The sequence below is a fragment of the Mastomys coucha genome, unplaced genomic scaffold (genome assembly GCF_008632895.1).
Source record: "Mastomys coucha isolate ucsf_1 unplaced genomic scaffold, UCSF_Mcou_1 pScaffold20, whole genome shotgun sequence".
NCBI lineage: Eukaryota > Metazoa > Chordata > Mammalia > Rodentia > Muridae > Mastomys > Mastomys coucha.
The window spans coordinates 80,368,699-80,379,887 of NW_022196903.1; the positions used below are offsets into that span (position 1 = coordinate 80,368,699).

At 42.5% G+C, this 11,189-nt stretch overlaps 1 protein-coding gene across 10 annotated transcripts in view; it reads left to right on the forward strand.

Moving 5' to 3' along the window:
- The window catches only part of Aak1 (AP2 associated kinase 1), a 155,225-nt gene that overhangs the window by 1,007 nt on the left and 143,029 nt on the right, over positions 1–11,189 (forward strand). The window lies entirely within an intron of this gene.

The window sequence follows — 11,189 nt, forward strand, 5'->3', positions numbered from 1 at the left end:
CCTGCACTTTCCTTGCGAGTCATTGTCCTTGAGAGAATTAAAACTCAGACTGGGAATTGACAGGGCTTGGGGGGCAGTATTGCCCAAATAGTTTACCTCGGTGGCCTTTCATGGGGGGGTGGGGCGCGTGGAGAAATCTGTTCCTTTGAATTATTCGGATCCTATGGGAAAACGTATGTGTGAAGTATAAACGAAATACAGGGTGGTTGTCTTTCCCCGAAACTTTAAATTCTGATGCGGAGGCTGAAGGGTGGGGATGGGGAGAGATCTTAAAGGAGAGGGGGGCTTCTCCCACTTAACTTTCCCATTTCTATAAGTAAGTATCCAAAGAGGATTTATCTGGGGACAGGGATGCGTTTTGTTTTTTGTCTTTTGGTGTTTTGATTAGGTTTGTTTCTTTACCCAACTGCAGTGGGGTTCCCAGGATGTAGCTAAGATAAAATCATAAGAGAATGAGATTGTTTGAACTCAGTCGCCTAGGCCTCTTTTCTTCTTTTAGTTTCTATTAAGAATGACTTAGGATTGGCTCTGGTTTAGTTTTCTCTCAGTTGGAGAGGATGCTGTGTGGTTTCTCTTGGTGTGTGCTCGTTTGTCTATCAGTGCTCATGCAGATACAGATTTTTATGCCCCAGGCTTTAGGGAAATCTTGAGTGTTCTTTTGGTAACCTTAACCTCGACCTTCGTAATTATGCCAGACTGATACTTTTCACAGCTCATTGCCTGCTTAGTGTGCTTTTATTTTTAATAAAAGCAGCAATTTCCTTGGCATGAAGCAATTTAAACTAATTGGATAGGACCAGCCTGCTGTAGGTTGTGTTACAGACTGCCAGGGGTTGGGGATGGGAGAGGCCTCAGTGAAGGTAACATGGTGGTAGGGGATAGTTTATCAGCTAGGGAAGGAGGCATGAGAGCCGAAGCGGCCCCTTTGAAAAGGAGGCTTTTGCAAGCTGAGGTTAAAGCAAGGCTCCCTACCTGGGCCTAGGAAATGCTTGTCATGGTGAGTGTTGTAGGGTTGTGGACGGGTGGGTGGGAAGACAGGCGGGAGCTGTGTTTGACTTAGTTTGTGTAAGTACTGGATTTGGCAAGGCCCAGTTTCTGAGGATACATTGAAGCCTGTACTTAAAAAGCACAATTTTGAAGAGAGATCTGATAATTAATTTCCTTGTGAAATTACTGAATTTTTTTTTTCTCATTCTTAGTATTGTTCCAACTGGACTTAATCGGTCCTGAGTCTCAATCCCTTCTGACCCTTTCCTTGGGCCTGAGTCTCAATCCTCTCTGACCATTTTCTTGGGCCTGAGTCTCAATCCCTTCTGACCCTTTCCTTGGGCCTGAGTCTCAATCCTCTCTGACCCTTTCCTTGGGCCTGAGTCTCAGTCCCTTCTGACCCTTTCCTTGGGCCTGAGTCTCAATCCCTTCTGACCCTTTCCTTGGGCCTGAGTCTCAATCCTCTCTGAACCTTTCGTTGAGCACTCTGGTGCAGGGTGGGAGTTGCTTCTGTGTCTCCTGCCAGATCTGTACCTTGGAATCTGAGCTGACTCTTATCCTGTAGCCAAAGTCCTTGACTACAGTGGGTGGAGGAGGGGAGATGGAGGGAGGGAAGGGGAGGGGGAGAGGGAGAGAAGGAGAGAGGAAGGAGATGAGATCAGGAGGATGGCCTCAGAGCCCAGGAATATTTTTTTCAGCTAGGATGTTGTCTCATCAAGTGTTGCCCTAAGCGTTGCTTATTCTCAGAGTCTGGAAGAGTGGTGGGAAAGAGAAAACACAAAATCAGCCTTTGTTTTCTAGGCTTCCCTGGAATTCATCCTGAGAGCTGCACATTGTGCATTCTGATATTTTAAAAAGTAGAACTTAGGGCTTGGAACTGTTCATTCATTCATTTATTCATTCACCCAACAGTCACAGAGTGCTTTTGATGTGGCAAGTTCTGCGCTAGGCTCTGGAGACCTGATGTTTAACTAGATGTTAGATTTTCAGAGATGTTTGGAGAGAAAATGGACAGTTAGTAATAAGCTTGTTAGTGTCACCATGAGAGTAAACTAGGGCTCAATTGCTGCAGATCTTGTCCTTATGACCCCTCAGTGTTAGGGAGCTAAGTCGTGTTTTATGGAATGAGCTAGTGTGGTGAGGGTTGAGGCTCTGCATGAGTGTAGCATTTAAATTTTGGTCTGGCAAAGTTTTTGGCTATGATTGAGCTTCAATTGTGGCCTTTGAAGCATGTGGATATGTAGGAGTCAGTATTTATGTGGCACTACTGAGTTCAAAGACACTACTAAGTTTTTAAAGGAGTGAGGATATAAACGCTAAAGTATGATGCCTGCCTTTTTAAGTTAGCCAATGGATTTCACTGAGGTGCTGAGGTTGTGCTTGTCTGTGCATGGTAGCCAGGTAGCTGTACCCCTGAGCTATATCGCTAGCACTGATGTCTAACTTTAGGGAACTGCCAGTTGAGATAGGAAGGAAAAAATACATTTGTACATATATTAGTGTGTGTATGGCCACAGGTCCATAGTTAGATAGGTTTAGGTTCAGTTTTTGGATTTGTTTTTGTTTTTAAACATTTTTACATTGTGTGTGTGTGTGTGTGTGTGTGTGTGTGTGTGTGTGTTTTCTCTGAGCCAGCTTACCATTTCCTGGATCTGTTTTAAAAAGTATTTATTATTATTGTTACTACTATTACTACATGCTTGTGTGTGCATGTGCCACAGTGGGCGTAGAAGTCAGAGGGCAGCATTATGATGATAGCTCTCTCCTTCCTTTACATGGGTTTGGGGGATAGAAGCAGATTGTCAGACTTTTGTGACAAGTGTCTTTTCTTGGTGAACCATTTTTGCTGGCCCCCTCTGAATCTTTTGTTTGTTTCTTTTTTCTTTTCTCTATATTTTTCTTTTTCTCCCTCTCCTCTCTTTCCCTACCTTCTCTTCTCCTCCCTTCCACTCCCCTCCTCTCCTCTCCTCTGTTTTCTTTAACAGTTACACAACTTAGGTCAAGATATTCCACAGGAAAGCTTGTTAGAAATGAAGATCTCTCTCACACCTTACACTGTAGGTTGTAGGTGTGGAAGTTTAACAAGTTCTGGGGAGAGTCTGACTTAAGCTAAAGTCTGAGTTCCACTGCCCTGAGGGATGGTATTTGAGGACTTAGTATGACAGTGTATTTAAGGAATTTATCATTTTCCTTTTTTTATTAGATATTTTCTTTCATTTTATTAGATATTTTCTTTATTTACATGTCATATGATATCTCCTTTCCTAGTTTCCCCTCCAAAAAAATCCCCAATATCCAAAAACCAAAAAACAACAACAAGAACAAACCCCTGTTCCCTCCCCCTCTTCCCCCTGCTCGCCACCCAACCCTCTCCTGCTTACTGGCCCTGGCATTCCCCTACACTGGGGCATAGAACCTTCACAGGGCCAAGGGCCTCTCCTCCCATTGATGACCTACTTGGCCATCCTCTACTATATATACATGCTGCTGGAGCCATTAGTTCCACCATGTGTACTCTTTGGTTGATGGTTTTAGTCCCTAGGAGCTCTGAGGGTACTAGTTAGTTCATATTGTTGTTCGTCCTAAGGGGCTGCAAACCCTTCAGCTCCTTGGAATTTATCGTTTCAAAGTGATTAATTCAACAAATGGTAACTTATTTACCCAGTGACAGTGTATGTGGAGTTAAAGGTGAGTGGGGAGCAGGTGAAGGCTGGTTTGACTGGGACAGTCTAACGCAATCTCCCCGTTGGTGTTTGGGCTGAGTCAGACGCTTTTTGCAGTATTGTGTGGGTAGCTGTACCTCTTCCCTAGCTCCTCTTCTCTGAGTCCTCAGATTCTCACTTGTCCACCAGTTCCAGCCAGAGTTGCTGTGATAAGAGTTATATACCACGTGCCCCAGGCAGTGGCCAGGACATAGGGTGGTGACAGTGGGAGTGTTCAAACGCAGACCTGATATCACCACATCCTGTTCACAATTTCCTTTTCCCCAGAGGGTATTGGTCTGTACTTCATAGTCAGAGACTGCCAGAACTCCAGGTATCAGGTGCTGGAGAAGAGGGGACTGGGGGGCTGCCGCCTCCAGCAACAGCAGCAGCCTTGCTAGTCTGCCTCTCTAACTAGTCCTGGAGGACTGTGGTTGTCTGGAGGAAGGTGAGCCTCAGTCATAAATTAGAGGGATAGGGACATCTCTAGGCTGAGTGCTTTCTTAGTGAAGATACCTGTAGGAGATGATAAACCATATCTGAGTTAATAGGCATGTGATATCAAGGGAAGATTTGGCTTAAGCTTCTAGAATGAGCTCATTGGGGACATTAGAGCATTGCTTAGACACAGTAGTTTTGTCATACTCATTGGCACTATAAAGCCTTATATCTAAACTTTAAACAGTAAGTAAATATTGAATATTTGCTGTGCCCAAGGTGGCATTCCAGAGCTGTATCAGTTCTGCAGAAGGTGGACTAGCAGGCTCCACAGAATGTACTCACCTGCACAGAAAGAATCCAGTTCTGGGGCTGGTGAGAACCAAGGCTGTCAGAAATTTCCCTAATTGCCCCTATCTGCAGAACAAGGTAGAGAGGCTTCAAAATGTGTGCAACCTCTCCTCCTCAGCTCACATATAGCATACAGTTTAAATGTCTTGGTAGTACATGCGTGCATTCATCTGGTGAACCATTTATTTGTGCTCCTCTGTGGCAGGCACTGCATTACGTTCCAGAAAAAAGCTGGGTGGATCATGGACTGAGACCAATAAATAACAAGTAACCCTGGAATAAGTGTCCTGTAGTTGAAAGGTGATAGGAAGAAAGGGGTTGGCATAGGTGGGAGTTCCAATGGTGTTATCGGAGGCCTCGCAGGCAGAGGGGATGGCATGTGCAAAAATGCAGAGTGGTGAAATGGAAGATGAAGCTCAGGAATACTGACCAGTATGATGCCACTGTTGTGGTACAAGTTTCCTTCCAGCCTCGGAAAAGAAGCCAAGGGTGTGTATATTTGGAGGTGGGATAGAGTGAGATTCTTGCCTATTTGCTGCCCAGAATATATTTAGAAGTGTTTGCTGATCACTTCCTTCAGTGGCTCTGTGCTTTTTGAAGAACTATTAGGAGGTTACAAGTATGTCTTTGCCCCCTCACTGTGCCCTAGCCATGTGCTAAGGCACAGTAAAGTGAATAGAAGGAGTGTCCCAGAAGTGACATAAGAAGTCAAGCAGAAGCAGGCAGGCTAGGGGCCTGTGAGGGCAAGGTTACCAGTGTTAAGAGAAGAATGCACAGGGCAGGTAGCATGCTTGACTCGAGCAGATATGAGATAAGGGAAGAAGTAGATCCTGGGGACCCTTGAGCACCAGGCAGAGAGGCCAGTTAGATGCTCCTGAGTCCCTTTCTTGATACAGATACCACTTTGATCCCTCCTGTTTCAGATGACTTTGCCTGCTGGGAAGTCTTGGTTTTTACAGGCAATGCAGATTTTCAGGGGGTGGTTTGTGAATGGTGTCTTCCTGGCTTTGGGCATGATGACGCTTATAGCTTTGCTAAATATAGCCAAATCCAGAATTCAGAAATGAGGTCCAGGATACACAGTTGCTATGGTCAAAACCTCTCCTTTGGTCTTTCTAACAAAGTCAGGCTCATTTAATGAGAGATGAAGAAGAACACATGGGTTTCAAGTAGAAGAATACATGGGGAGGCATCTATTGTACCTCAGTAGGTAAGATGGTGGGTGGCTTTATAAACATTAAAACAACTGAAAATGTATTTTAACATGTAGAATTTGAAAGTGGACACTTGGGACCAGGACCAACGTCCACCTCTGTGCTGCTGTACAACAGGTGCCTTCTACCAGTGAAGTAGCAAGCACTTGGTGCAGTCTACTTCTGAGCCGAGTTCTATATGGACTGATTATAGTGTGGCCTGGAGATGCTTACCCAGTGAGTATTGCTAAGCAGGTGCTGTGCACAGGCATCTGCCTTCAGGAACTCAAGTCATCATCTTGAGACATGGGAGAAATTGCTGTACATACTGACATGGAGCTTGTAAAAGGGTGAGGGCAGTTATCTTGTGAGGGGTGAGTAGCCAGGGACAGAAAGGTAAACAGTGACATTTAAGGTATGTCTTGAAAAATGAGAGTTTATTACCAGATAGACAAGATCAGGAAAACATTCTAGGCAGATGGGATAACATGACCAAAGACAAGATGTACGTTTTGACACTGAGGTTATAATCTAATTGTGGCCTATGGATGCGCTGTCCGCTAAAGTACCCTCAACCTTAAATAGCTGTTTAAATTATCCAAAATTAAGCACAATAACAGCTTAACACTTCAGACATACTAGCTCAGTGCTAGCTGCTGAAAGCCACCTGTGCCTAGTGCTCACAGTGTAGACAGGATGATGGTGTCTTATCTCAGAAAGTACTATTGGTTGGTGTAGGTTTAGGTCACTGGTCTCTAAAGCATTAAAGTATGCCTTCCCTCATTTGTGTGACTTGTAAGTCATGCTCATGTCCTGTTGTCATTCCATACTGTCTGAAAGTCCGGCATATACTTAAGGTGAGATTCATCACCAGCACAATGTGTGCAATCCATTTCTCTCTCTCTCTCTTTTTTTTTTTGAAGATTTTATTTATTTTATATATGTGAGTACACTGTCATTGTCTTCAGATACACCAGAAGAGGGCATCTAAATCCATTACAGATGGTTGTGAGCCACCATGTGGTTGCTGGGAATTGAACTCAGGACCTTCAGAAGAGCAGTCAGTGCTCTTAACCTCTGAGCCATTTCTCCAGCCCTGTGCGATCCACTTCTAAACGATGGCAGGGTTTTGGTGAGCTGTTTTATTAGCCATGGCTGTGCTTACCTCCATTTTGTAGCTTACCTGATGGAGAGGACAGTAGAGGGAAGTGGCAGAGGACCCCGGAGCTGTTGTACATCATGCCTGCGCTGCCTTATTCCAAGGGTTCTCAAAAATCTTGTTATGCCTCTTTGTTTTATGAGGACTAATTCATTTAAAACAACGTGACTTGTAAATCTACTTACCCATGCCCACAAGAAGCACATTTCTCCCCGTGGGTGAGGGCTGCCACCGTTGGCCTTACAGTGTGAGACATGGAAGTGAATGGGAGTACTGGCTTTGGACATTAGTCATTACATATTAACAGAGATTAAAAATCAGAGTTTTTCTGTTTTTTTTGTTTGTTTGTTCGTTTCATTTTTTTGTATTAGACGGTCTCTTGTAGTCAAGGCTGACTGAACTCATTAAGTAGCTCAGGATGACCTAAAACTCCTGATCATCCTGGTCACTTTCTCAGTGCTAGAATAATAAAGAGTTGTACTACCTTGTCCAGGGCTTTTTGTTTGTTTTTCTTCCCTTTTGGATTGTTATAAAATCACAACTAGCAGGCAAGGTGTTGTCATGTGTGTTTTAATTCCAGCACTTCGGGGCAGAGACAAGCAGATCTCTTAAGTTTTAGGCAGCCTGGTCTTCATAACGAGTTCTAGGCAGGGAGAGCTACTTAATGAGACTTTGTCTCAAAAAAAAAAAAAATCAAAAAAACCCAAAAACAACAACAACAACAACAAAACAAGACAATATGATAATAAAAAAGTGTTCCTAGCCAATTCTGCCCCCATAACTGAGCGCAGAGTTGGTTGGTGTTCCTTGCCTTCATAGCTGCTGGCCACCACACTGTCTTCCTTCTTTCTGCTTTTGTCCTGTGAGGCTGAAGTTCTGCACCTGACTTACCTCCCTCTCTCTCCTTTCTGTCTCTTTGACAGATGCTTGTATGTACTTCTGGTGGAACCATAGACTTTGCCTTTTGTAAATTCACTTATTCACTTAGCATAATGTCTTCAAGGTTCGTCCATGTTGTAGTTTAGTTTTTACTTTTTTAAGGCTCAGTGATACTCTGTTGTGTATACATTTCACAATTTACTTGCTTATTCATTTGTTGATGACCTAGTGAATTGATCCCTCCTTTATGTAGTGAAGTCATGAACATGGACGTGGACATTTTTCTGTGAGGCACTGCATTGAATTATTTTGGGATATACACAGAGTTGTTGGGTCATGTGAATTTTTGTTTTTTGCTTTCTTTTTGTTGTTGTTGATGTTGTTGTTTTTTGAGGTAGGGTTTCTCTGTGTAGCTTTGGCTGTCCTGGAACTCACTCTGTAGACCAGGCTGGCCTCCAACTCAGAAATCTGCCTGCCTCTTTCTGCCAAATGCTGGGATTAAAGGCATGTGCCACCATTACCTGGCAATTTTTTTAAAACATTTTTTTTAAGTTAGTGTGTGTGTGTGTGTGTGTGTGTGTGTGTGTGTGTGTGTGTATGTATTGTACACCCATCTCAGTGCACATTCAGAAGTCAGAGGCCAACGTGTAGGGGCTGCTTTTCTTTTTTTACCACACGGCATCCAAGAACTGGACTCAGGTTGTCAGGTTTGGCAGCAAGCATCTTTACGTGCTGAGTCATCCTTTTGGGCCTCCTACGATTCTTTTATCTATGATTCTTTTATCTCCTACGATTCTTTTGGGAGATTGTCTTGTTATGTTATGTAGCGATCCTGAAAGCTTACATTCTATCTACAGTGCCCAAGAATCTTAGTTACTCCTTTTATAGTTTTGTCTTAATGATCTTATTTTATTTATGTGTATATATGTATATAAATGTATGTCATGTGTATGTGGTGCTGATAGAGATATAGTTATAGGCAGTTGTGAGCCATCTGACGTGAGTTCTGGGAACTGAACTCTGGTCTTCTGCAAAAGCAAGTGTTCTTAACTGCTGAGCCATTTCTTCAGTGCCACTTTTTGTTTTTCTTTTTTAATCAAAGTCTCATGTAGCCCAGTCTGGCCTGGAATGTAGCTGAGAATCACTTTTAACTCCTGATTCTATTTCTCAATTCACTGTGCTTGGCTTACAGGCATTTGTCATTCCACCTCACTAATTATTATTATTATTTCTGTTTCATTTATTTCATTATTTTAGTTTTTCTAGACAGGGTCTCATGGCTCTTGTCCTGGAACTCACTATGTAGACCAGGCTGGCCGCAAACTTAAAGATGGATTCAAAGTGATTTGCCGCGTTTTTGCCTCCGAGAGCTGGATTAAAGGCATGCATCATTATGTCTAGTATTATTGTTATTTTAGAGACAGGGTAACCCAAAGTGACCGTGAACTCTTCTTTGTCTCTAAGAGCTTGGAGTACAGGCCTGTGCCACTGGGTCTGACTTTATTTTCTGTTTGCCATGGTAACTGGCTTAATGGGTATTAAATATGTTGTTTTTTTGTAGCTTTGATTTGCAATTCCCAGGTAATTAGTGTGATGTTGAACATTTTTATGTGCTTATTATCTGTGTATCTTTTTGAAGAAATGTTTATTTAAGTCCTTTGGTCATTTTTCAAATCAGTTGTTTACTTATTTGCTTAAGAAGTCTCTGCATTCTGTATATTAATCTTTTCAAGTAGATTTGCAAATAATTTTCTATAATTTTTGGGTTGCCTTTTTCTTGACAATCTTATTTTCTGTGATGAGAGTAAATATAAATAAAGGTGTACTTTCCTCTCTGTACCTCAGTGGATTGTCTCAGATATACTATTTGATGAGCACTGGTCCAGAATGGTGGTCCTCAGTCATTTTTGCTCCTCAGGAGACGGAAAGTACTTCTCTCCACCTTGCAGAGAGAAAATGAGAGCACATCAAACATGCTGAGCTAGAGGTGTTTCCTAAGCAGGTTCCTCAAAGGATGACTTCCAGTAACAGATTCACATGCACAGCTTTTATAATGTTTCTGTCCTCACTGATCTTTCCCCTTCAGCTTCTCCAGAATTTAGAGACTATGCCTCACACCCCAGCACTGCAATAGATTGTGTTTAGTGACCCCTTGTTACTGGGCATAATCATGTTGTTTCTATTAGAAAACTAGAAGCTTAATCTTCATGGCTTCTCTATTAGGTATGGTAGCTCAGTAAACCTTGAAGGCTCTTACAGTAATAGAGTATTACACTCTCTTGCTCATTCCTACAACATACCTGAGATAAGGAGGAGAGTTATTACTGTGCATGTGAGAACACAGTAGCTGAAATGGTTAAACAACTCTCTCAAAGCTATACTGACAAAGGAACTTGACCCAGGTCTACTAGCTGTCATTGCAGGATCCTTCCAGAAAATTCTCCCTTGTATTAATACCTTTCTCTGTCCACCCACCTTCCCCAGAGCTAAGAACCGAACCCATGCTTCCTAGTCAAGCATTTTACCACTGAGCTAAATCTCCAACCTTTTCTGTACTTTTAAAAAAGATTTATTTATTTATTATATATAAGTACATTGTAACTGTCTTCAGACACCCCAGAAGAGGACGATCTCATTACGGATGGTTGTGGGTCACCATGTGGTTGCTGGAATTTGAACTCAGGATCGTTGGAAGAGCAGTCAGTGTTCTTAACTGCTGAGCCATCTCTCCAGCCCCCTGTTTTTTGTTTTTGTTTTTTTTTTAAAGACAACATCTTCCAGATTGGCGTGGAACTCAGAGATCTGCCTGCCTCTGCCTCTTTAGTGCTGAGATTAAAGGCGTGGCCACCATACTTGCGCCTAGTATCTTGTTTTCATAATAATAATATTCACTTTTTTTCCTGTTATTACTGACATTCCTATATATGCCCTACATTAGACAAGTCCTGTGCTAATGAGCAGATGCCCTTGATACCTTCCATAATATTCTTTAACTTTAATATAATAGCCTTTCTCAAGTAAATCTCTTTGTGAGCTTTTTAAGCCAGAGATACTTGTACAGTATTTTAGGGTTACTCACTGTCTAAGTCTCTTTGGGTTGCTGTAACAAAATTCCATAAACTGGGTAGCTTGTAAGCAAGACAGTTTATTTCTCAGAGCTGGAGGCTAGAGATGTACATGGCGGAGTTCTGGCCAGATCTCTCTCCTGGGCTGCGGACTGACTGCTTTGTCATGTTTCCTCATAGGGAGGAATGGACAGGACAGCTTTCTGGTATCCCTTTATAAGGGTACTCATCTCATTTGTGAGGGTATTTCCCTTGGGTGTCATCTCCTGAAGGTCTCACTTTTTCATACCACCATCCTGGTGACTGGAACCCAACATACAGACTTTGAAGGAACACTTTCTTTCTTTCTTCCTTTCTTTCTTCCTCCCTTTCTTTCTTTCTTTCTTTTTTTTTTTTTTTTTTTTTTTTTTTTTTT